This window comes from Rhinatrema bivittatum, chromosome 4 (assembly GCF_901001135.1).
Source record: "Rhinatrema bivittatum chromosome 4, aRhiBiv1.1, whole genome shotgun sequence".
Taxonomy (NCBI): domain Eukaryota; kingdom Metazoa; phylum Chordata; class Amphibia; order Gymnophiona; family Rhinatrematidae; genus Rhinatrema; species Rhinatrema bivittatum.
Window position 1 is genome coordinate 87,397,086 of NC_042618.1, and position 26,679 is coordinate 87,423,764.

General features: G+C 41.3%; 1 protein-coding gene across 1 annotated transcript in view; it reads right to left on the minus strand.

Annotated features, from left to right (window-relative positions):
* Nucleotides 1-26,679, minus strand: part of COQ6 (coenzyme Q6, monooxygenase) — a 128,543-nt gene that overhangs the window by 56,491 nt on the left and 45,373 nt on the right.

A 26,679-nucleotide genomic window follows, 5' to 3' on the forward strand; every position in this document is an offset into this window, starting at 1 on the left:
TCATGCACCCTAGAAACGGCTGCATACATATTGCTGAAATACATTATAAATTGTAATGTATTTTTGTCTACACTGAAATCATTACATAATTCTGAGTTTGCTATAATTTATATACATTTATTTATTTATTTAAGGCTTTTATATACCGATTTTCTTGATACAGATCAAATCAACTCGGTTTACATCGAACGAAGCAGAAACAATAACCAACCATATAACAAGACAGTTTGAAGGAGCATAAAAGTTACATTCTAACAAGGCTGCCTTAACTGGGAGGAGGAAAAAAAGAGGGGGAGAATGAAGATAAATTACTATATATAATAAACATAAATTACTATTACAATGGAGAATGGAAGAGAGGCATGGTAATTCTAGATCAGGCTGATGAGCTATTAGTAGGGAAGGCTTGGCAGAATAGCCATATCTTCAATTTCTTTTTAAAAGTTAGTAGACAGGTTTCCTGTCTGAGGTCCGGGGGTATAGCGTTCCAGATGGAGGGTCCTGCGGTAGAAAATGTTCTGTCTCTGATGTTAGCGTGTTTGTACAAATTTGATTGGGGGAACATGTATGATCCCTTGTAGGCATCTCTTAAGGGTCTGGTCGTCAAGTGTAGTTTGAGAGGGTGTAAAAGGTCTATAGGAGTCTGATGGTGAATGTTTTTGTGGATAATTGTCAGCGATTTATGAAGAATCCTGAAGTTTACTGGGAGCCAGTGGAGGTCCTTTAAGATGGGGGAGATATGCGCTCTCCGATTAGTATTTGTTAAAATTCTCGCCGCTGCATTTTGGAGTAATTGGAGGGGTTTTATAGTGGAATTCGGTAGACCTTGCAAGATGGAATTGCAGTAGTCTATCTTGGAGAAAAGAATAGTTTGCAGGACAGATCTGAAGTCATGGCGGAATAGTAGCGGTTTGAGTTTTTTGAGTACTTGTAGCTTGTAGAAGCACTCCCTTGTTGTGTGTTTTATAAACTGCTTTAATTCAAGTGACTATCTATTATAACTCCTAGATCTCGGGCGTGGGATATCTGAATGTTAGAATGCAGTTGGTTATGAAATGGACTGCCTTCAGGGGTTATTAGCAGTAGAGATGTGAATCGGAACCAGAATCGGTTCGGATTTCAGTTCCGATTCACATCTCTATAGATGTGAATCGGAACCAGAATCGGTTCGGATTTCAGTTCCGATTCACATCTCTAATTAGCAGTAGTTCAGTCTTAGAAGTGTTGAGTACCAGGTTAATACTTGAGAGGTGGTGGTTGATCTTTTGTAAATGAGAGTTCCATAATTTGAGTGGTTGAGTCCAGTGACCTGGATATGGGGATTAAAATTTGTACATCATCGGCATAAATATAAAACCTAAGATTTAGATTTGAAAGTACATGGCATAGAGGGAGTATGTAGATGTTAAACAAGGTGGGCGATAAGGAGGAACCCTGAGGAACTCCAAATGGGGCATTTGTTTGAGAGGATTCCTTGTTATTGATTTAACCTTATAGCTTCTATTGAACCATAGCTTCTATTGAACCAACATCTAACAAATCTACTGCTCATCCCTGGGATAAGCAGTATGGAATCTATCTAGAATCTACCAGGTAATTGTGGCCTGGATTGGCCACTGATGGAAACAGGATACTTGTGGAAAAATTATTTAATGAGCGATTATGTTTATGTGAAGAACTTTGTAACATGATAGAAATTAGTGGAACAAAGATAATCACTAATATTGCTAGTGTAATTGCTTGACAAAGGCTATAAGTTCTGAAAATACATATGCCATTTTTCTTAGGTTGCTTGTAACAAGAAACAAGTCATGGTCCAAATGGCTTTTCCTGATAATTAACCTCAATTACTTTGATGCACACCTCGTCTATAGCATACCTTTATAATTACATTATGTAGCTGTTATTTATGCTTTTGCCAATTGACCTAGGTAACTTTATTGTTTTGTTGTCCATATTTGTTTAACTGTGATGTTTGTATTTTTGGACGCCGCCCTGAACTGTTAGGAGGGGTGGGTAATACTTCTAAATAAACAAATAAACGAGTAGTTACTTATGAGGAAAACATGTCATCAGTAAGTTGACCACATCTAACTGTTGCTGATATGATTACATAGACAGGTGAGGCCTCAGCAGATAAGAACATATGGGAGTAGCCTAGAGAAAAAACTGGGATATAAGTTAGAAAAATTAACATAAAAAGACCAACTTCAAATAGACTCATTACAGTCAGAGAAAGAACAGATCAGAAGAAATGCTTGTTGGATATTAAAGTGCCTGATGAATTGTTCCCAATTTCCCAGCAAAGGGTAACTGATTTTCCAATATATATAAGACTCACTGAAAATTGTGAGGGGAAGTATCTTTGTATATATTCTTAATGCAAAACTCTATTCTTGTAATTTGATTATTCTCAGACTTATAAGTAAAATGTCTAAGCTTCCAATGTGTTGCATATTCTGTGACGTAATAACCTACCACTCAGCCCACCTTTTATAATACTAGGCTTGATGGATCTTTAATTTGTCCCAATATGGCAAATTGTATGTTATCTATTTAGTTGTTTGTTTTTATATACCGACATTCACCCATGAGATTCACATCAGTTTACATATATCCAGTGAGATAGTGTGATAACAGGTCATACTATCTTACATTGAGATATTGTAAAACTACAGCGAAGTATTGTTTTGTAAAGTATAAAATTATAACATTGTAAAACAAAAACGACTTATCTAATTTAAAGATAACAACTTCTTCACCTTTCATCCATACCTTCTTTGCACTCTGTTCCTGCTCCGTTTCATCCTTGGCCCTTAGTAACCAAAAGGTTACTAAGGGCCAAGAGTAACAGATAAGTATGAGAAAAAAAAAACAAGTCTGAAAGCTTGCTGGGCAAACCGGATGGGCCGTTTGGTCTTCTTCTGCCGTCAATTTCTATGTTTCTATGATCTTCATCACCTGCTAACCTTGTTCACCACACTATCAGGTCGATACTGTAAGGCCGCGTTAGAAAGAGTGCGGCAGTGCCGGGCGCACCCTCGTTCCCCGCATGCACAGTTCTCTTTACATACCACTTGATACTCTATGTAAATTGCTTGCAAATGCAAGCCACGTCTGCAAAGCGTTAGGCCCGCGCAACCAATTTTACTATATAGGCACTTAATACAGCGCCTATACAGTATCCTGGGTGCGCTGTACCTGTCATTTCAAATGTCATTTGAAATGACAGGTAACCAGAAGTGGATGGTTCCCCCCCCTCCCCGAAGCAAGGCGCAGGGCGAAAATTAAAACAAAAGGGAATAAGTGTAAAAAAAAAAGTAAACTTACTGGCGGGAACCGGCGGGCGCGCGTTCGATCCAGGTGGCGGCGGGAGCCGGCGGGCGGGTGAGCGCGCGTTCGATCCAGGCGGCGGCGGGCGGGTGGGCGCCCGTTCATACCAGGCGGCGGTGGAGCCGGCGGGCGGGTGGTCGCACGTTCGATCCAGGCCGCTGCGGGAGCCGGCCTGGCGGGGGGCCGCCGTTCATCCAGGCGGCTGCGGGAGCGGCGGGCGGGTGGGCGCGCGTTCGATCCAGGCGGCCGCGGGAGCCGGCGGACGGGTGGGTGTGCATTCATCCAGGCCGCGGCGGGAGCCGGCGGCGAAAGCGGCCTCCGGCAGCCCCCCGCCGGCAGTGAATGAATGCACGCCTGTGTACGCCCGTGCGATTTTCGGCGCTCAAGGCGTGACGTCACGACGCTTGACGTCACGGCATGTGACTGCCTTGGGAGCCGAAATCGCACGGGCGTAAACAGGCGTGCATTCATTCACTGCCGGCAGGGGCTGCCGGAGGCTTTCGCCGCCGGCTCCCGCCACGGCCTGGATCAAACGCGCGCCCACCCGCCTGCCGGCTCCCGCCACGGCCTGGATCGAACGCGCGCCCACACCGCCGCCGCCGCCTGGATCGAACGCGCCACCACCGCCGCCGGCTCTCCCACCGCCTAGATGAACGGGCGCCCACCCACCCGCCGCCGCCTGGATCGAACGCGCACCCACCCGTCTGCCGGCTCCCGCTGCTGCCCCGCCGCCTGGATGAACGGGCGCCCACCCGACCCGCCGGCTCCTGCCGCCCGCCTCGATGACCGCATGCCCGCCTGCCCGTGTGGAGATGGGGGATTCAGAAAGTGACAGGTATATATATATATATAAAACAACTTTACGCTGCAAATATTAGTATATATGCGTCCATGGTGCAGTCCGGTACGTAGCTGTTCGAACACCACACTAACACCAGGTAGAGGGTAGGCGGTAAACTAACAGGTTAAGGACGCGGCAAAATAGCGGGTTACAAGGGAGATAATCGGAGCGCGCGTCACAGTATTGGAGGGGAATAGCTAATTCGTTCATTAAATAGCTAATTCGTTCATTTACGTATCATATACATGCTGGGTGCGGAAAGGGTTACGGGTCGGTTTCAAGAAGCGCCAAGGACGCATGAAACTGGAGACTGTATCGCAGGATCGCCTTACGCGTCCGAATTGTGCGCCCACAGCGGGTTACAGACGGGGAATCTCCAACCACACGTACAGTATCGAGGTGTATGTTCCTCTGACTAAAACAATGTGACTTTTATCAAACAAAAAATAGTACATTGTCAAATCTTGATCCAGGACAGAGATCTCCTATCATGAACCTTCATTCAAAGTTGAGGGAGTCTTTCCTCTATTTTATATCACCTCCCAAATTACTTTAGCCCAGTCTTTACAATAACAGTCCTTGGTGGGGTGGACCATGCACCAGAGTTTTCCTGCAGGACCCTGAAATCAGAGGAATTCCCTTTCCCCAGGGCTCAGGGATGCCCTCTGTAGCATTCCAATCCCAGCCACAGGAATCGAATTGGGGACCCTCCACATGGCAGTGCACAGAACTGGCATGATCCACCAGGCTGGTGCTCTAGCTTACATTTAATGTTTTCTTTAGTTTAGGAAAGTCACTTTAATCTAGCCTAAAAAGTTCTCTCTTCTCCACTTAACTTTCATTCCATGCCTTCTCATTTCTAAAACTCAAATTATCCACTTTCATTTGTTTGATATTCTATCCCGGTATTCAATTCTCAGTTCACAGGCTTTTCCCAACCAATTCTTTCGAGACTGCTCTTCTTTCCCATTTCTAATTTTCTTCATATGGCAAGGCAACACTTCCATTCCTTGATCTGAGGGCTTACTAAACATATCCTGGGGACCCCAAAGCCAGATGGGTTTTCAGGATATCAACAATGAATATATATGAGGTACATCTTCATGCAGTGGAGACCCAGCATAGTCTACTCCCGTACAGAATTCTGCATTTGTTCCACAGAATAAGGTGCAGGGACAGGAAGCAGTTGATTATTGTAATGTGCTATTTATAGGCTTATCAAAAAATTGGATGAAGCTTTTACAATTGGTTCAGAATCCAGCTGTGTGAATGATTTTTGGTTTAAAATAGGGAGAAATTGTTAAACATTATAAGAAAGCTTCCCATTGGTTACCAATCTTGCAACGATCACACTGAATTGCTCTCATTAGGCCATAAAACGATTTATGAGTGTCTTGCCTCACATATTTGCTATATTTTTTTTTGAGGGTGTAAGTAAATATGTGGTAAAGGTAAACCAGTTGATATAGTGTATCTGGATTTTCAGAACGAACTGACAAAGTCCCTCATGAGAGACTTCTTATGAAATTAAAAAGTCATGAGATAGGGGGGCAGGGTCCTATTGTGGATTGCCAACTGATTAAAAGATAGAAAACAGAGAGTAGGGCTAATGGTAAATCTTCCCAATGGAAAAAGGTGGCTAGAGGAGAGCCCCAGGGATCTCATCTGGGACTGCTTTTTAATATATTTATAAAAGAACTGGAAAATGGGAACAAGTGAGGTGATCAAATTTGCTGACGACACAAAATTATTCAAAGTTATTAAATCGCAAGAGGATTATGAGAAATTGCAAGAGGATATTGCAAAACTTGGAGACTGGGCATGCAAATGGCATATGAAATTTAATGTGGACATGTGCAAAGTGATGCATGCAGGGAAAAGCAACCCAAATTATAGCTACATAATGCAAGGTTCCACATGAGGAGTCACCACTCAAGAAAAGGATCTAGGTTGTCATCGTTGAAATACATTGAAATCTCTGCTCAAGGTGAAGCAGCCATGAAAGCAAATAGAATTTATTTATTTATTTATTTAAGGCTTTTATATACCGACTTTCTTGATACAGATCAAATCAACTCGGTTTACATCGAACTAAGCAGAACTATAACCAACCATTCAACAAGTGACAATTTGAAGGAGCATAAAAGTTACATTATAACAAGGTTGCCTTAACTGGGAGGAGGAAAAAAAAAGAGGGGGAGAACAAAGATAATTACTATATACAATAAATTACTATATACAAAGGAATATGGGAGGGAGGCAGGGGGGCCGAACCTCATGATGACTAGTGAGCAAGATTAGCATTTGTTTATTTACATAAGCGAAATGATAATTCTAGATCAGGCTGTTGGGTTAGTTGCGGGGAAGGCTCGGCAGAATAGCCATGTCTTTAATTTCTTTTTAAAAGTTAGTAGACAGGTTTCCTGCCTGAGGTCCGGAGGTATGGCGTTCCAGATGGAGGGCCCTGTGGTAGAGAATGTCCTGTCTCTGATGTTTGAGTGGTGTACACTTTTTATTGGGGGAACATGTAAGGATCCCTTGTAGGCATCTCTTAAGGGTCTGGTCGTCGAGTGCAATTTGAGAGGATATGAAAGATCTAATGGGGTCTGATGGTGAATATTTTTGTGGATAATTGTCAGTGATTTATGAAGGATCCTGAAGTTTACCGGGAGCCAGTGAAGATCCTTTAGAATGGGAGAGATATGCGCTCTCCGGTTAGTATTTGTTAAAATTCTCGCCGCTGCATTTTGGAGCAACTGGAGAGGTTTTAAAGTAGAAGTCGGTAGACCTTGCAAGATGGAATTGCAGTAGTCTATCTTGGAGAAGAGGATGGCTTGAAGGACAGATCTGAAATCGTAATGGAATAGGAGCGGTTTGAGTTTTTTGAGTACTTGTAGCTTGTAGAAGCACTCCCTTGTTGTATGTTTTATGAACTGCTTTAAGTTCAAGTGGCTATTTATTATAACTCCAAGATCTCGTGCATGGGATATTTGTATGCTAGAATGCAGTTGGTTATGAAGGGACTGCCTCTGGGGTGATTAGCAGTAGTTCAGTCTTGGAAGGTGTTGAGCACCAGGTTAATGCTTGAAAGGTGATGGTTGATCGTTTGTAAATGAGAGTTCCATAATTTGAGTGTTGAGTCCAGTGACCTGGATATGGGGATTAAAATTTGTACGTCGTCGGCATATATATAGAACTTAAGTTTTAGATTTGAGAGTACATGGCATAGAGGGAGTATGTAGATGTTAAACAGGGTGGACGATAAGGAAGAGCCCTGGGGAACTCCGAATGGGGCGTTAGTATGGGAGGATTCCTTGTTATTGATTTTTACCTTATAGCCTCTGTTGCTAAGGAAGGAGTCAAACCATCTGAGAGCTGATCCTGCAATACCTATATCTGATAGCCGGTTAGAAGGGTACTGTGATTTTACAGTATCGAAAGCTGCGGAGATGTCAAGAAGGGCTAGAAGGAATGATTGACCTTTGTCAAAACCGGTGTAAATTTGATCGATGAGTGAGATGAGGAGGGTTTCAGTATTGTGTTCTTTTCGGAAACCGTATTGTGACGGGTGTAAAATATTATGGTCCTCCAGGTAGTCTGAAAGCTGCTTATTTACAATTTTCTCCATGATCTTGGCTATAAATGAGAGATTTGAAACGGGGCGGTAATTGTTGAGGTCGTCTGGATCCAGGTTCGGTTTTTTGCTAGGGATTATTAGGAAAGGAATGGAGAATAAAACAGAGAATATCATAATGGCTCTGTATTGCTCCATGGTGCAACCTCATCTTGAGTATTCTGATCATATCTCAAGAAAAAATATAACAGAATTAGAAAAGGTACAGAGAACGGCTGGCAAAATGATAAATGAGATGGAACAATTCCCTATGAAAAAAGCTTAAAGAGGTTAGGACTCTTCAGCTTGGAGAAGAGACGGCTGAGGGGAGATATGATGGGGAGATCATTTCACCCCATCACAACATCACCCGCTCCCAACCTAACACCCTCTCCTCCACAATCTCCACATCACAACACGTAAGAGACCTAGGCATTATCATTGATGATCAGCTAAACCTACAAAAATGTATCAATGCCACAATGAAAGACTGCTATTTCAAACTTCACACCCTAAAAAAACTAAGACCCCCTCCTACATTTCAACGACTTCCGCACAGTTCTCCAGTCCATGATCTTCTTGAAAATTGACTACTGCAACGTCCTCCTGCTGGGCCTTCCCAAAAATGCCATATCTCCCCTCTCCAAATGCTGCTGCCCGTATTCTCACTAACACTCGCAAAACTGTACATATCACCCCCATCCTCAAAGAGTTACACTAGCTCCCTATTGTATCTTGAATTCGCTATAAGACCCTATCCATCATACACAAAACACTACACACCCATAATATGCATTGGCTCAATGACTCCCTACTTTTCTGCACCTCTAATAGACCCTCCAGAACACACTACTTGGCAACCTTACACCCCCCCCCCCCCCCACCAAGCTTACACATTATGCTACCACAAAAGAGCGTGCCCTATCCATTGCAGGGCCTGCAATCTGGAACTCTATGCCCACTGACCTATGCCAAGAGCTCTGTTCAAAAAAATTCAAACAAAAACTGAAAACTTGGCTATTCAAACAAGCTTATACCTGATCTCTCACTCATACGCCCTCCCTGTAACCTTACCTCTTCCCCCATCCTGCCACCCCTTCCCTTCGCATTCCCACTCTCTACCTTCCCCCCCACATATTGCACATCCTATCACAAATGCTCTGGAATCTCCCATTGGTTAGCTCTTCTGATTCCCATGTAAATACTCGATTAGCAATTTTTATCTAAACTCATACTTAAATTTTGTTAGTTACCTTATACTTATTGTATATTCTTTACTTCCATAGTTCAACTACCGTTAGTTAAGCAACCTGCCCCCTGTTATTTATAGATGTTAACTGTTCCTTGTAAGCATATATGCTGCATTCATGTTCAATGTAAACCGATGTGATGTTTCCCCCGAATGTCTGTCTAAAAAATCTTTAAATAAATATGATAGAGGTCTATAAAATAATGAATGGAATGAGTAAACATTAATCAGTTGTTTACTCTTTCGAAATGTACAAAGACCTGGGGACACAATGAAATTACTAGGTAATACATTTAAAACTAATAAGAGAAAATATTTTTTTTACTCAATGCATAATTAAGCTCTGGAATTCATTGCCAGACGATATGGTGAAAGCTATTAGTGTAGCTGTGTTTAAAAAAAAGTTTGAAAAAGCTTCTGAAGAAAAAGTCTATTAACCATTAAAGTAGAGTTGCAGAAATCTACTGCTTATTCTTGGGATAAGCAGCTTGGATTCTATCTATCCCTTAGGATCCTGCTAGGTACTTGTGACCTGGCTTGACCACTATTGGAAACAGGATACTAGACTTGATGAACCTTTGGTCTGATCCAGCATGACAAGTTTTATGTTGTTATGAGTGTAGCTGTTTGTCCACTAAGGTTTCTTTATATGTTCCAAATTGTGACTTACGTTCTGAATCTCAACATTTGTTGAGTATTCCTTCTAGTCAAGATTTTATATTGCAGTGTACTAGATCAAAAGCATTTTCTATTGTAGGTCCTAGTGAATAGAATAGGTTGCTATTACAATTGCGCTCAGAGGTGGATTATAAATCTTTTCAGAAAAAATTAAAGAGTTTATTAAAGTTTATTCGGGTTTATTTCTAAAGGTTTTGAGTTGCAGTCCTAGCTGATTTGAATATTTTACAACTGTAGATTGTATTTTATTTATATTTTGTTTGATGGTCATTTTATTGTATGTATTTTATAATGTGTATGTGACAAGTGTAATCACTGAACATTTTAGATTTTGCGTAATAAAAGATTTTTAAATAAATATATTAAATAAGCAGCAGCAACAGCAATAGAGGTCTGATCAGGCCAAAAAAGAGGAAGGGAACAGTATCACTGTTAGCTCAAAGTGAGAAAGGAGCAGCTGCAGGCTGTCCTACGCAAACTGGAAGAAAGTTGGGAGAGTCAATGTTGGCTCACACAAGAGAGATGAAACTCCAGTTTCAGCCTTGGCTTGCATGGCCAAAACATAGGAGGGAGCAACAGGGGTCCAGTGGAACCTGAACAAAGGGGAAAGGGCAGGAGAGAGCTGGGGTCTTGCTAAAGAGGAGACGGCAGTGTAGGGTATTTTAAGAGAGTTATTGTTGAAGCCAGACTAGCTTGGTGGCAGTAAAGAAATAGAAAGATAATTATAGCACAATGAGATTGCACTGATCAGATTTGTAGAAACAGCCAAGGCTGTTGAAATGCTAAATAGTATGTTAAATTTAGACCAGTATGTTAAAGATCAACATTAAGTTTTGTTTTTGCCTTTTGGGTTCAATTTACAAGAAATCACACAACTTACAAAAATCCAGTCTTTACATACATGAAATAAAATTATGCCAACCAATTGGAAAATGTTATGCAAACAAACTAATTCTAGTGCCTAAGTTTAGAGGCGGTGACATACTGAACTGAGTGTAATGGCTCAGCAGAGTTGAGCTTGTGTTTACACTACATTGCTTGGTAAGCACTGCTCCTTATAAGATGTCTTAAAATAAAAGGATTTCTATCCTATTGGCTATTGATATTCAGTGTTTACTAGCACCCCCAATAGCAGGCAGAGAGAAAGCTATGGCGACTTGCTAAAGCTGAGGGATAGACAAAAAAAGCTACAGGGTTATTCTGGGGTGAGGAGACAACTGGGAGATGATCAAGCTTTGTTGATTTCCTAGGAGACATGGGAGAGAGAAAAAGCAAGGGAGAGAAAGGGCGGTAGGATTGAACTGTATGGTAAATGCCAGTTACCCTAAATAAGGATGATGTGCATAATTGAACTGAAGCCTGCAGCTATGCACAAAGAATAAACAAAAAAAAAAGTGCAGGCTTAGCAATACAAAGTTATTTATTTATTTATTTATAACTTTTTTATACCGAAGTTCAATTAACAGAGTTAATTATCAATCCGGTTTACATTACAACCAAAACATTGACAGTAACAGAGATTGTCTTACATAGAACAAGGGAGGGGATAACTTGGGCGCACTTAAACAAATTAGTTTAAGTGCGCCCAAGTTAAATCTTAACAAAAATCTTAAAAATCTTTAAAAAAAACCTTAAAAATCTTAACAAAGTTAAGAGTCTTCAGCCATGTAATAATCATGCCTACTTCATATTGGACTGTAATTCACAAAGAGGAGAAGAAACAGCGATTGTTCTTCCATATCAGACATCTGTCTGCACCTCGCAATGTGCTGGGACACTGAGGACCCAAGAACTGTGATATATTCTTGGTGAAAACTTTGCAACTAGCCATGAAACCAGCTGTGAATGGGTATCATTCAGAAATTGTCTGCTGATGAACTTTATTACCCCCAGCAAAAATATTCATATGCATCTGAACTCAGACAACATCATTTACATCCCACCAATCTTGTGGCTACAGAAGGCGGTAACATCCAATCATGATCAACATGGGATCCTATGGAACTGAATATGCAATGAGCAGTGGTGGATTCACGATGTCGGACCAGCCCAGGTATTCGCCGCCCAGGCCGGCCCAGGACACATCACGTGGTCTGCCGAGCACGGCTCTGTCACGGCCGCGCACGGCAGACCACGTGACTGGAGCAATCGGCCCACCGGGGGATGCCCGATCCCCCGATAGGTCAATCTGCCCCTGGCAATGAGGTTTGGAACAGAGAAAAGGACTCAAAACTATACAGACTGTGGATTATCCCAGGGCATTTTCCTAAGGGATTTTATTCCCCAGAGTTTAAAGAGTGCAGATTTCTTCCCAGAAATGTGACTACTGACAGTTTACTATACCTGTGAACTTGCACATTAAGACCAAGTCTGTGCTCAGCATATCCTGCCCTCATAACTGAAAGCAGGCACCCTACCAACTTACTCCCTGAAAGAACTAAAGAAGATAGGATCTTCTTTAGTCAGTTTCTGCTGGCATACCTCACAGATATCATAGATCTCTGGGTTCTACCTTTCCTGTCATTTGCAGCTTGATATTTTCTGTAGGATTTTCCCTGTGGCTATGTTGATGATAGGTTTTGGTTTTTCTGCAAGAGTGTGATCTGCAATGGCTAACAGTGAGATAAAACAGGCTTAATTTCCTTTCAACTGAGTTAATTAGCTAGCATTGTGTAAATAAGAAATGTCATACTGGGTCAGACCAAGGGTCCATCAACCCAGTATCCAGTTTCCAATAGTGGCCCATCCAAGTTCCATAAGTACTTGTAAAGTACCCAACATTAGATAGATCACAAGCTACTATTGCTTATTAATTATAGTCATAGCAGTTTATGTATTTATCATCTAGGCATGTATCCAAACCTTTTTAAAACCCAGTTATACCTAACTGCTGTAACCAGATCCTCTGGCAATGAATTCCAGAGCTTAACTATGCACTGAGTGAAAAAGAATTTTCTTCGATTTGTTTTAAATGAGCTACTTGCTAACTTCCTGGAGTGCCCCCTGATCCTTCTATATCTGAGAGAGTAAATAACCAATTTACATATAGAAAGAAATAACCAATTTACATATAGAAAGACATGGTTTAATGGAACAAAGTCAGCATGGCTTTATCCAGGGCAAGTCTTGCCTCACAAATCTGCTTCACTTTTTTGAAGGAGTTAATAAACATGTGGATAAAGGTGAACCGGTTTAGATATAGTATACTTGGATTTCAGAAGGCGTTTGACAAAGTTCCTCATGAGAGGCTTCTAGGAAAAGTAAAAAGTCATGGAATAGGTGGTGATGTCCTTTCGTAAAAAGTCATGGAATAGGTGGTGATGTCCTTTCGTGGAACCAGACTGCTGGCGCTAACCTTTAAAAAGGAGATAGAGCAGCTTTTAAACTAGAACAAAGGGGAAAGCCGACAGTCGCTCAGCAGCGCATGGTTCGGCGAGAGGTATCTTTAAAGGATACTAATGATGCATTAGAATTAGGGCATCCCGACAGTGAGGTTCCAATAATTAGAAAAGTAGTCCAAGTGCCTGTAACTAAAAACTCACCTGAGCTAAAAAATTCTAACTTATCCCCTATCAATTAAAAAGCAGAATAAAATACAAACAAAAACAAACTTTGAAATGTTTGTATGCTAATGCCAGAAGTCTAAGTAGTAAGATGGGAGAATTAGAATGTATAGCAGTAAATGATGACATAGACTTAATTGGCATCTCAGAGACATGGTGGAAAGAGGATAACCAATGGGACAGTGCTATACCGGGGTACAAATTATATCGCAATGACCAGAGAGGAGCAGTCAGGAGGAGGTTGTGGCGCTTTATGTCCGGGATGGCATAGAGTCCAACAGGATAAACATCCTGCATGAGACTAAATACAAAATTGAATCTTTATGGGTAGAAATCCCTTGTGTATCAGGGAAGACTACAGTGATAGTGGTATACTACTGTCCACCTGGTCAAGATGGTGAGATGGACAGTGAATGCTAAGAGAAATTAGGGAAGCTAACCAAATTGGTAGTGCAGTAATAATGGAGACTTCAATTACCCCAATATAGACTGGGTAAATGTATCATCGGGTCACGCTTTAGAGAGATAACGTTCCTGGATGGAATAATGATTAGCTTTATGGAGCAATTGTTCAGGAACCGACGAGAGGAGAGGGATCAATTTTAGATCTAATTCTCAGTGGAGCACAGGACTTGGTGAGAGAGGTAACGGTGGTGGGGCCGCTTGGCAATAGTGATCATAATATGATCAAATTTGATTTAATGACTGGAAAAGGACAACAGTGTGCAAATCCAAGGCTCTCGTGCTAAACTTTCAAAAGGAAACTTTGATAAATGAGAAAAATTGTTAGAAAAAACTGAAAGGAGTAGCTACAAAAGTAAAAAAAGTCCAAGAGGCGTGGTCATTGTTAAAAAATACCATTCTAGAAGCACAGTCCAGATGTATTCCACACATTAAGAAAGGTGGAAAGAAGGCAAAACGATTACCGGCATGGTTAAAAGGGAGGTGAAAGAAGCTATTTTAGCCAAAGATCTTCATTCAAAAATTGGAAGAAGAGGATCCAACAGAAGAAAATAGGATTAAAGCATAAACATTGGCAAGTTAAATGTAAGACATTGATAAGACAGGCTAAGAGAGAATTTGAAAAGAAGTTGGCTGTAGAGGCAAAAAACTCACAGTAAAAAACATTTTTTAAATATATCCGAAGCAGAAAGCCTGTGAGGGAGTCAGTTGGACCGTTAGATGATCGAGGGTTAATTAAAGGGGCACTTAGAGAAGATAAGGCCATCGCGGAAAGATTAAATGATTTCTTTGCTTCGGTGTTTACTGACGAGGATGTTGGGGAGGTACCCGTAATGGAGAAGGTTTTCATGGGTAATGATTCCAGATGGACTGAATCAAATCACGGTGAAACTAGAAGATGTGGTAGGCCTGATTGACAAACTGAAGAGTAGTAAAATCACCTGGACCGGATGGTATACACCCCAGAGTTCTGAAGGAACTAAAAATGAAATTTCAGACCTATTAGTAAAATTTGTAACTTATCATTAAAATCATCCATTGTATCTGAAGACTGGAGGATAGCAAATGTAACCCCAATATTTAAAAAGGGCTCCAGGGGTGATCCAGGAAACTACAGACCGGTTAGCCTGACTTCAGTGCCAGGAAAAATAGTGGAAAGTGTTCTAAACATCAAAATCACAGAACATATAGAAAGACATGGTTTAATGGAACAAAGTCAGCATGGCTTTACCCAGGGCAAGTCTTGCCTCACAAATCTGCTTCACTTTTTTGAAGGAGTTAATAAACATGTGGATAAAGGTGAACCGGTAGAGAAGATTAGATACTTGGATTTTCAGAAGGCGTTGACAAAGTTCCTCATGAGAGGCTTCTAGGAAAAGTAAAAAGTCATGGGATAGGTGGCGATGTCCTTTCGTGGATTGCAAACTGGCTAAAAGACAGGAAACAGAGAGTAGGATTAAATGGACAATTTTCTCAGTGGAAGGGAGTGGACAGTGGAGTGCCTCAGGGATCTGTATTGGGACCCTTACTGTTCAATATATTTATAAATGATCTGGAAAGAAATACGACGAGTGAGATAATCAAATTTGCAGATGACACAAAATTGTTCAGAGTAGTTAAATCACAAGCAGATTGTGATAAATTGCAGGAAGAACCTTGTGAGACTGGAAAATTGGGCATCCAAATGGCAGATGAAATTTAATGTGGATAAGTGCAAGGTGATGCATATAGGGAAAAATAACCCATGCTATAATTACACGATGTTGGGTTCCATATTAGGTGCTACAACCCAAGAAAGAGATCTAGGTGTCATAGTGGATAACACATTGAAATCGTCGGTTCAGTGTGCTGCAGCAGTCAAAAAAGCAAACAGAATGTTGGGAATTATTAGAAAGGGAATGGTGAATAAACGGAAAATGTCATAATGCCTCTGTATCGCTCCATGGTGAGACCGCACCTTGAATACTGTGTACAATTCTGGTCGCCGCATCTCAAAAAAGATATAATTGCGATGGAGAAGGTACAGAGAAGGGTACCAAAATGATAAGGGGAATGGAACAACTCCCCTATGAGGAAAGCCTAAAGAGGTTAGGACTTTTCAGCTTGGAGAAGAGACGACTGAGGGGGGATATGATAGAGGTGTTTAAAATCATGAGAGGTCTAGAACGGGTAGATGTGAATCGGTTATTTACTCTTTCGGATAGTAGAAAGACTAGGGGGCACTCCATGAAGTTAGCATGGGGCACATTTAAAACTAATCGGGGAAGTTTCTTTTTTACTCAATGCACAATTAAACTCTGGAATTTGTTGCCAAAGGATTATGGTTAGTGCAGTTAGTTACAGCGTGTGTTTAAAAAAGGATTGGATAAGTTCTTGGAGGAGAGTCCATTACCCTGCTATTAGTTCACTTAGAGCAGAGCTTTCCAAACTTTTCATGTTGGTGACACACTTTTTAGACAAACATAATTTCGGGACCACAGTAATTCAGTCTACTAGCAAACCAGAGGTTGTATGCAGTGTAACAAAGGAAAAAAGAAACATCACCCATCCTTATAAAACAAATCAAGAAATATAAAATCATCAGCAGTAAAACTGTACTAACAAAAAGAACATATTTCGAAACAGCTGATGAGTGGAATATCCAATAATTAAAAACTCATATAAAACATTTCCAGATACCAACAAAATATTTCAAAATAGCAGACACAAAGACCCAGTAAAGAAAAATAATAAGGATACAAACATTTTTTTGCTCTGCATACCTGGGAACGTTTGATATCCAGGTGTCCCTGAGATTGTTCTGAATTAGCAGGAGGAGGGGTGGTTGCTTGGAACTTTCTCTCTCTCAGTCACATACCAGCGCTCTCTCTCACACTGGCTCTCAATGACACATCTATACACACATGCTCTCAGTACTCACATATACACATGTTTTTCTCTCTCACTTATATAGGCTCTTAATTACACATTTACACACATGCTGTCTATCTTTTCACGCTTACAGACACACAGGCTTTCAATCACACACATACATGCTGTCTTTTCTCTCACACACAGACTCTCATTCACATGCTTACAAACATGTCCTCTCTTTCTCTCATTACACACAGGCTCTCAATCACATTACCTCACATGCTCCCTCACCTAAATCAGCTCTCAATCACACACAGACACACATGGTCTCTCTTCTCTCATTTAAACACAGGCTCTCAATCACATACTCACATGCTCCATCACCTTAAACAGCTCTCAATCACACACAGACACCACATGATCTCTCTCTTACTTATACACACAGGCTCTTAATCATACATACACATGATTTCTCTCACACACAAAGGATCTCAATCATACACAATACTCTTTCACACAAACAGGTTTTCAATCACAAACTTACACATACAGGTTCCCAATGGTAAACTTACATTCATGCTCTCTCTCTCACAGGCAGGCTCTCAATAACAGCCATACCTCTCTTCACATGTACAGGCTCTCAATCATTCACATACATGCAATCTCTCACTCTCTCATACACACACACAGGGCCCCGCAGCCCGGAACGTGGAGAGTATCGGGTGAGTGCGCGGCAAGAAGAGGCCACGCTAGTGCGCACCGGCATCGGCCCGAAGAAAAGAAGACTGCAGCGCGGCTCGGAGGAAAATGTCAACCGCGGCCGATGGGACTCCGCCTCCGCGAGGCTGAAAATGAAGAGGTTAGCCCTCTCCCAACGCTAACCTCTTCATTTTCAGCCCTCGCGGAGGCGGAGTCCCATCGGCCGCGGTTGAACATTTTCCTCCGAGCCGCGCTGCAGTCTTCTTTTCTTCGGGCCGATGCCGAGCGCACTAGCGTGGCCTCTTCTTGCCGTGCACTCACCCGATACTCTCCACTTCCTCTTCCGGGGGGGGGGGGGGCGGGAAGAAGAGAGCACGCCCGGTGCCGCTGACTCCAGCTGTCCTGCCGCGTTCCGCCCGGGCGGAGGAGGATCGGGAGCAGCTGGGTCAGCGGGAAAGTGTGGCCGATACTTGTCTGCGAGCCAGATGCAGCATATCTGGCTCGGAGCCATGGGTTCCCGGTCCCTGCACTTGCCGGTGTGTCACGTGCACCGGGCTTGCGCGACACACCGGCACACCTCAGGCGACACAGTAAAGTGTCGCGACACAACCACTTTGGAAAGCTCTGACTTAGAAGAATAGCCACAGCCATTATCAATGGTAACATGGAATAGGACTCTAGTTTTTGGGTAATTGCCAGATTCTTATGGCCTGGATTGGCCACTGTTGGAAACAGGATGCTGGGCTTTGATGGACCCTTGGTCTGACCCAGTATGGCATTTTCTTATGTTCTTCTTACATTAACTTGTCAAGTCCTTTCATGATTTTGTAGACTTCTGTCATATCCCCCCTCAGTCGTCTCTTCTCCAAACTGAACAGCCCTAACTTCTTTAGCCTTTTCCTCTTAGGGCAGCCGTTCCATGCCCCTTATTTTGGTCGTCCTTCTCTGCACTTTCTCCAGTGCAGCTATATCCTTTTTGAGATGTGGTGACCAGAACTGCATACAGTATTCAAGGTGCGGTCTCACCATGGAGCAATACAGAGGCATTATAACATCCTTCGTTTTATTTTCCATTCCTTTCTTAATTCCTAATATTCTGTTTGCTTTTTTGATCACCACAGCACACTGGGCAGACAATTTCAATGTATTAACCACTATGATGCCTAGATCTGTTTCCTGGGTGGTAACTCCTAAGATAGACCCTAACTTTGTGAAACTACAGCAAGGGTTATTTTTCCCTATATGCATCACTTTGCACTTGTCCTCATTAAATTTCATCTGCCATTTGGAAGCCCAATCTTCCAGTCTCACAAGGTCCTCCTGCAATTCATCACAATCCGTTTGAGATTTAGCTACTCTGCATAATTTTGTGTCATCACAAATTTGATCACCTCACTCATCGTACCCCTTTCCAGATCATTTATAAATATATTAAAAAGCACTGGTCCAAGTACAGATCCCTGAGGCACTTCACTGTTTACCTTTTTCCACTGTGAAAACTGACCATTTAATCCTACTCTGTTTCCTGACTTTTAACCAACTTGCAATCCACAAAAGGACATCACTTCCTATCCCATGACTTTTTATTTTTCTTAGAAGCCTCTCATGTGGAACTTTGTTGAATGCCTTCTGAAAATCCAAATACACCACCATCTACCGGTTCACCTTTGTCCACATGTTTATTCACCCCTTCCAAAAAATGTAGATTTGTAAGGCAAGACTTCCCTTGGGTAAATCCATGTTGGCTGTGTCCCATCAAATCATGTCTATTTAAATGTTTTGCGATTTTATTCTTTATAACAGTTGCCATAATTTTTCCTGGCACTGCAGTCAGGCTTACTGGTTTATAGTTTCCCAGATCACCCTTGGATCCCTTTTTAAATATCAGGGTCAATTTGGCCATCTCCCAATCTTCAGGTACATCGGATGACTTTAATGATAGTTTACAAATTTCTAATAGGTCTGAAATTTCATCTTTTAGTTCTTTCAGAACCCTGGGGTGTATACCATCCGGTCCAGGTGATTTATTACTCTTTAGTTTGTTAATCAGGCCTACCACATCTTCCAGGTTCACAGTCATTTGGTTCAGTTGATCTGAATCTTCACCCATGAAAACCTTCTCCAGAACGGGTATCTCTCCAAAGAAATCGTTTAATCTTTCTGCGATGGCCTTAGCTTCTTTAAGTGCCCCTTTAACTCCTTGATCATCCAAAGGTCCAACTAACTCCCTTGCAGGCTTTCTGCTTCAGACATATTTTTAAAAGTTTTTATTTTTTTTGCCTCTATGGCCAACTTCTTTTGAAATTTTCACTTAACTTGTCTTATCAATGTCTTACATTTAACTTGCCAATGCTTAGGCTTTATCCTATTTTCTTCTTCTAATTAACATGTGCAAACTGACTTGAAGGTAACAGGAGCTGATTCTCGTTTTAATAACAATGCTTTGCTCTGTAGAACTTTAGAAACTTTGAACAAAAATAAATCAAAAGAAATATCTGTACCATATTAAATCTCAATGTGATCTACTTGGATTTCAGCAAAGCTTTTGATACAGTCCCGCATAGGAAGCTTGTGAATAAAATGAGAAGCTTGGGAGTGAGTGCCAAGGTGGTGGCCTGCATTATAAACTGTTTGATGGATAGAAGACAGCGTATGATGCTAAATAGAACCTACTCTGGAGAGAGAGCGGTTTTAAACGGAGTGCTGCAAGGATCGGTGTTGGGACCTGTCCTGTTCAATATCTTTGTGAGCGACACTGCAGAAGGGTTAGAAGGTAAAATTTGTCTTTGTGTGGATGATATTAAGATTTGCAACAGAGTGGAGACACCAGAAGGAGTGGAGAGAATGAGACATGATTTAAGGAAGCTTGAACAGTGTTCAAAGATATGGCAGCTGGGATTCATTGCCAAGAAGTACAGAGTCATGCATCTGGGGTGTGGTAATCCAAAAGAGCTGTACGTCTTGGTGGATGAAGGGCTGTTGTGCACAGAGCAAGAGAGGGACCTTGGGGTGATAGTGTCTAGTGATCTGAAGATGGCAAAGCAATGTGACAAGGTGATAGCTAAAGCCAGAAGAATGCTGTGCTGCATAGAGAGAGGAATAACCAGTAGGAAAAAGGAAGTAATAATCTCCTTATACTGGTCTTTGGTGTTGCCTCACCTGGAGTATAGTGTTCAGTTCTGGAGACCATATCTCAAAAGGGACAGAGACACAATGGAGGAGGTCCAGAGAAAGGTGACAAATATGGTGGGGTGGGGGGGTCCTCCATCAAATTCTTTTTCACTCAACGCACAATAAAGCTCTGGAATTTGTTGCCAGAGGATGTGGTTAGTGCAGTTAGTGTAGCTGGGTTCAAAAAAGTTTTGGATAAGTTCTTGGAGGAGAAGTCCATTAACTGCTATTAATCAAGTTTACTTAGGGAATAGCTACTGCTATTAATTGCATCAGTAGCTTGGGATCTTCTTAGTGTTTGGGTAATTGCCAGGTTCTTGTGGCCTGGATTGGCCTCTGTTGGAAACAGGATACTGGGCTTGATGGACCCTTGGTCTGACCCAGTATGGCAATTTCTTATGTTCTTATATGACTTATGAGGATAGGTTGAAGGACCTAAACATGTATACCCTAGAGGAGAGTAGATGCAGGGGAGATATGATACAGACCTTCAGATACCTGAAAGGTTTTAATGTTGCATAATTGACAAACCTTTTCCATTGGAAAGAAACCAGAAGGCCTTGAGGTCACATAATGAAACTCCAGGGAGGACGACTCAGAACCAACACCAGGAAATATTTCTTCACGGAGAGGGTGGTAGACGACTAGAACACCCTTCCAGAGGAGGTGGTGAAGACAAAAATGGTGAAAGATTTCAAAGGGGCATGGGATAAACACTGGATCCCTAAAGGCTAAAGGATGGAAATGAAGAAAAGTGTGCATGGGGGTAACTTGCTGGTCTGGCGTTTACTACCCTTAACCATAAGCCTTCGTACTGTGGATGCGATTCCATTATTGCTGTCTGCTTTTATGGCAGGAGGAAAAGGGGAATTAGATTCAGACATCAACCAACAAGGACAATGGATTTTACGGTCTGGGAAAACAAATAAGCATGGGGGTAACTTGCTGGTGTGGCGGTTACTACCCTTAACCATCATGCCTGATACTTTGGATGCAACTCCAACACTGCTCTCTGTTTCAACTGCAAGAGGTTACAGGGAATTGTTGGTTGCTGTCTAAAGTCCAAGTGCTCTGACTTTGACGGTTTGGGAAACTAAGTAAGGGGGTGACTTGTACGGCGCAGCAGATGCTACCATAAGCTCGCTGGGCAGACTGGATGGATCGTGTGGTCCTTTTCTGCCATTATTTTATATGTTTCTATGTTATGCTGTTATAATAAAACTAATGATAAAAAAATGTGTGGCATAAAGTATACAGGACAATAACAGTGTAATATCACAGAGATTATTTATTTTACATAGGCACACTGAACAATGTGCATGAAGCTGAATACATAGTGAACAATTATGTGAATGTGAAGGACTCCTGACACGGCCGTGTTTCGCATCAAGCTGCGTCAGGGGGACTGGAAAATTCTCAAATCTATAAAATGAAAATTATGCAATTACTGTGCAGGTAGGCGACCACAAAGTTACAAAGAAAAATTCTTAAATTTAAACATCATATGAAGGAGGTATAACCAAGGCACGGAATATACTTGTGAGGTGGAACTACAAAGCAGGTAAGAGATATAGATTAATTCATGAATTTGGTGGCTGAGGGGGGCAAATTACATGAGGGGAAGGGGGGAAGGAAAGGAAAGGAAAGGAAGGGGATGTAAATAGGTAAAAGGCGGTGGGTTACCGACAACACTCAAAACCGAAACTCAAACAGGAAACTAGAAACCGTGGGAAAAAAGCAAAAAAAAAAAAATCACAGAAAATCTTCAGGGATATGTACATGCATATAACTCACTTGTTTATTGTGTAAGGAGCAATATATTTTTTAGCAGCTGGGGACAAACGTGTGAACAACACTGTTACAGATACTAAAAAGTCAAAGAGAGAATAAGTATCTTAATAGGTGAGATGTGAAAAAGGTTTTAGAATTTGGCTCAATGTGAGTCCTGGAAACATCGCGGAAAGAAGTGCTTCAAGGCACCTATAAAGGGATAACAAAGGAACATCAAGAGACTTCAAAGAAGCCTGTAAACAGGAGGGGAGGGTCGTAATAACAAAAACGGGAGGAAACCCTCTTAAGGAAAGTGATGGACCGGATCGGTCCCCTAATAAACTAAGAGATATGTAAAAAGATTTTGATGAGTGTAATTGTAAAAAAATATGATAAAAGGGCACATTAGATAACGGGACCTTTGACTGAAGGATATGATGGGAGACTTTTCGGTAGGATCGGCAAGCCGCTTAAGACAGGAAAATTCAAAAAAGTTTTTTTAAATTTAATTTTCAACATTACCGTGAGCACTATCGGCCCCTTTTAAATTAAAAACTGTGTACCGCAGGACTCCACTCTGTCAGCGGTGTTATTTAACATCTATTTTGCCCCGATCTGTTTTATTTTTGCAGAACTTGATACAGAATACAGAATTTTTGCCAATGACAAACAATTTTTTATCCCTATTAAAGGGTCAGCTCAAGATACCTTGTTGAAGGTTGCAATATTGTCTCAAACAGCTTTGCCAATGGCTAAATAATAACAATCTAGTTTTAAATTTGTCAAAAACAGAAATTCTCTCTCTAGCTAGATACCCTATGAATGATATCCCAAGGTCCTTGGATGTGGAAGGAATACCAATTAATATTTCTGAAGTAGTAAGAAATTTAGGTATAATTATGGATACAAGATTAATCCTTTGCCCACAAATTAAAAAAATAGTCAAATTCATGCTTCAAGTTACAAATGTTAAGAAGAATACAACCTTATCTTAATAATGCAGACTTGAAAACAGTCATTCATTCTCTTGTGATGTCAGCAGTGGACTATTGTAATTCGCTCTACTTAGGCTTACCGCAAAACAACATGAGAATAACTGAGCGAATTCCAACTTTCCACCACATCACATCCTATCTGGCTACCTATTTCCTCAAGAATAAAATTCAAGATACTGACACTAGTGTTAAAGGAATCCAAGGTCTTGCCCCTCATAACGTAAATGCAGCTTTGAAACTATATTGCCTGGTGCGAACCCTGCACTCAGCCTCTCAAATATTTCTAGACATTCCTTCATTTAAGCAAGTTTGCCTGGATCAGTCAAGAGAACCTCTGTTTTACATTTATTTATTTAGCATTTTTTTTTATATACCGAGGTATAGCAGAGTTGCCTTCACTCCGGTTTACATACAGAACAACGTGTTACATTGAACGATGTTTGAAATTTAAGAATATCAAAAATTAACAATAATGAGCAAAGACATAACAAGGAGAATGAGTATCACAGGATAACACAGGGTGGAAACCCTGAGTAAGTGAACAGAGATATCTGGGAACATTGAAAACAGAGGACATCTGCGTCATGAAACAGGGAGATTGATTGAAGGAGATATTGAAAGATAGCATGCTATGTTAATATACTATAAGTTCATTGAGTGCAGACTTTAAAAGATTGGCTGAGAAGCCAGGATTTTAGGTCTTTTTTGAAGGATTTTAAGTTTTCTTGATTGGTGAGGAAATGAGGTAATGAATTCCAAAGTTTTGGGCCAATAATGGAAAGGGCTTTGTTTCTGGTGGAGGATAATTTGGCCTGTGGAAGTGAGGGCATTACTAGTTGAATTTTACTAGTAGATCTTGTTGTTCGTTGAGAGCAATGTAAGTGAATGATGTCATCAAAGGTGGAGTAATCGGCTTTGTATATTGCATTGTGAAGAATAGAGAGAACTTTGAATTCTACTCTTTTTTCAATAAGGAGCCACTGTAATTGACTGAGAACAGGTGTAATGTGATCGGCTTTTCTGTTACCTGTTAGAACTCTGGCTGCAGCGTTCTGAAGGAGCTGTAGGGGTCTCAAAGAAGATTTAGGAAGGCCAATCAAAAGGGAGTTGCAGTAATCCAGACTGGAAAATAAGAGGGCTTGTAGGACGGTTTTGAAATCGTGGGGGTGAAGCAGAGGTTTTAGATGTTTTAAAATTTGAAGTTTGAAGAAGCCTTCTTTTATTTTTGTAGCGATGTGTTTTTTGTAGTTTAGGTCAATGTCTATCCAAAATCCCAGGTCTTTAACGCTCTCTTTAAGATGGACGAGGGTCTTATCAAAGTGGAAGGGAGGAATTGTTTTATGATCAGGATTTTTTTGGGCAATTAGGATACATTCAGTTTTGCTGGTATTTAGACATAGTTTAAGATGAATTAGCATGTTTCTGATTGTGTCTAGGTGAGAAGCTGCTTTAGACATAGCATCTTCTATTGAGGAGGAAATTGGAATGAGGAATTGTATATCATCGGCATACATATAATACGTTATGTCGAGTCTAGATAGGAGATGGCAAAGAGGGGTATGGTAAATGTTGAATAAGATGGGTGAGAGTGCTGATCCTTGTGGCACACCTGTTTCGAGGGGGATGGGGTTCGAAGAGCACTTGTTGTGAGAAACTTTGAAATGTCTATTATTGAGGAAGGATGTAAACCAACTAAGAGTCTTGCCAGCTAGACCAATGGATTCTAGACATGAGATAAGAATTTTATGATCCACTGTGTCGAAGGCTGCAGAGAGGTCTAAAAGAATCAGAAGGTATCCTTTTTTGTTGTCAAGTCCTCTTAGGATGGTATTGGAGAGGTTAAGTAGGAGGGTTTCCGTGCTGTGGTTTTTTCTGAAGCCGAATTGGGAGGGAAAGAGAATTTTGTTATCGTCTAAATGTTCGTTGAGTTGTTTCAAAACTGCCTTCTCTATCATTTTGGCGAAAAAGGGTAGGTTGGAGATTGGGCGGTAGTTGTTTAGGTCGTCAGGGTTGAGGTTTTTTTTCTTTAATAAGGGTGTGATGGTGGCAATTTTTAACTTGGGAGGCAGCTCACCTTCCTCATACATACATACATACATACATACAGGGGCCCACCCTCTGGAACACTTCCACTACACATAAAGAGTGACGTAGCAATAACTTATAGGAATATGGTAAAGGTATTCCTATTTGAGCAGGTTTTCAGTTCATACATTTAACAGCAAGCCCTCAGTAGGTCACAGTTTTCTTACCATCAATAAAGAACCAGTTTACCTGTTTTATTATGTTTTTACAATGTTTTTATGTTTGTGTTTTATTTCTATTTGATTGATTTTTCTGATTTATAATGCTTATTAGTTTATAAATGTAATTTTTAAATCGCTTCGAAACGCTGATAAGTGATATTTTTATAAATAAATAGTCTCTCACCCCCCCATCACATACAGCTTTTTTGGATTTCCACACCCCAGGTGCTCGACTCTACACTTCTTGGCACTGAATTGCAGCTGCCAAATCTTCTAACACGCTTCAATTTTTCTTAAATTACTTTTCATTATCGTTCACAAAAAGGTAAACTTTTCCTTCTAATACCTCCACAAAGTCGCTCACGAAGATATTGAACAGAACCGGTCCCAAAACCAATCCTTGAGGCACATCACTTAACACCATTCTCTCATCAGCGTGAGCTCCATTTACCATTACACATTATTTCCAGTCAGTCAACCAGTTAGTAATGCACTCCACCAATTTGGTGCCCGCACCCAATCTTCTCATTTTAATCATAAGCCTCCTATGCGAGACCATATTGAAAGCTTTGCTGAAATTCAAGTAAATCACATCGAGCACTCTTCCTTGATCCAGTTCTGTTACCCAACCAAAAAAGTCAATCAGATTTATCTGGCAGGACCCTCCCCTGGTGAATTCATGCTCCCTATGATCCCAACAACCCACCAGATTTTAAATAGTTCTGTATCCTTTCCTTCAGCAGAGTCTCCATTCATTTTCTCACCACAAGGTGAGGCTAACTGGCCTATAGTTTCCAGCCTCCTCTCTGCCACCATTCTTGTGAAGTGGGGCCACCACTGCTCTTCTCCAATCACGTGGAACAGGTCTTTCAGCGGACCAACCAGCACATCTCTGAGCTCCTTCAGTATCCGGGATGTACCTCATTGGCCCCATGGCCTTGTCCACTTTCAGGTTTCCGAGCTCTTGCCATACATTCTCTTCAGTAAAGCGGGTTGTATCTACTCCGCTCCCATCTACTCCGCTCCCATCTACTCCGCTCCCATCAACCAACAACAACTAGACCTCCAGATTCCCCTCAAATTATACACATCAGACAGACCGATTCGAGAAGCATATAAAGGCACCCTGCAACCCCCTACAACGAAATCTACCCGCCTATCATCTACCAAAGAACGAACCTTCTCTACAGCTGGCCCAGCCATCTG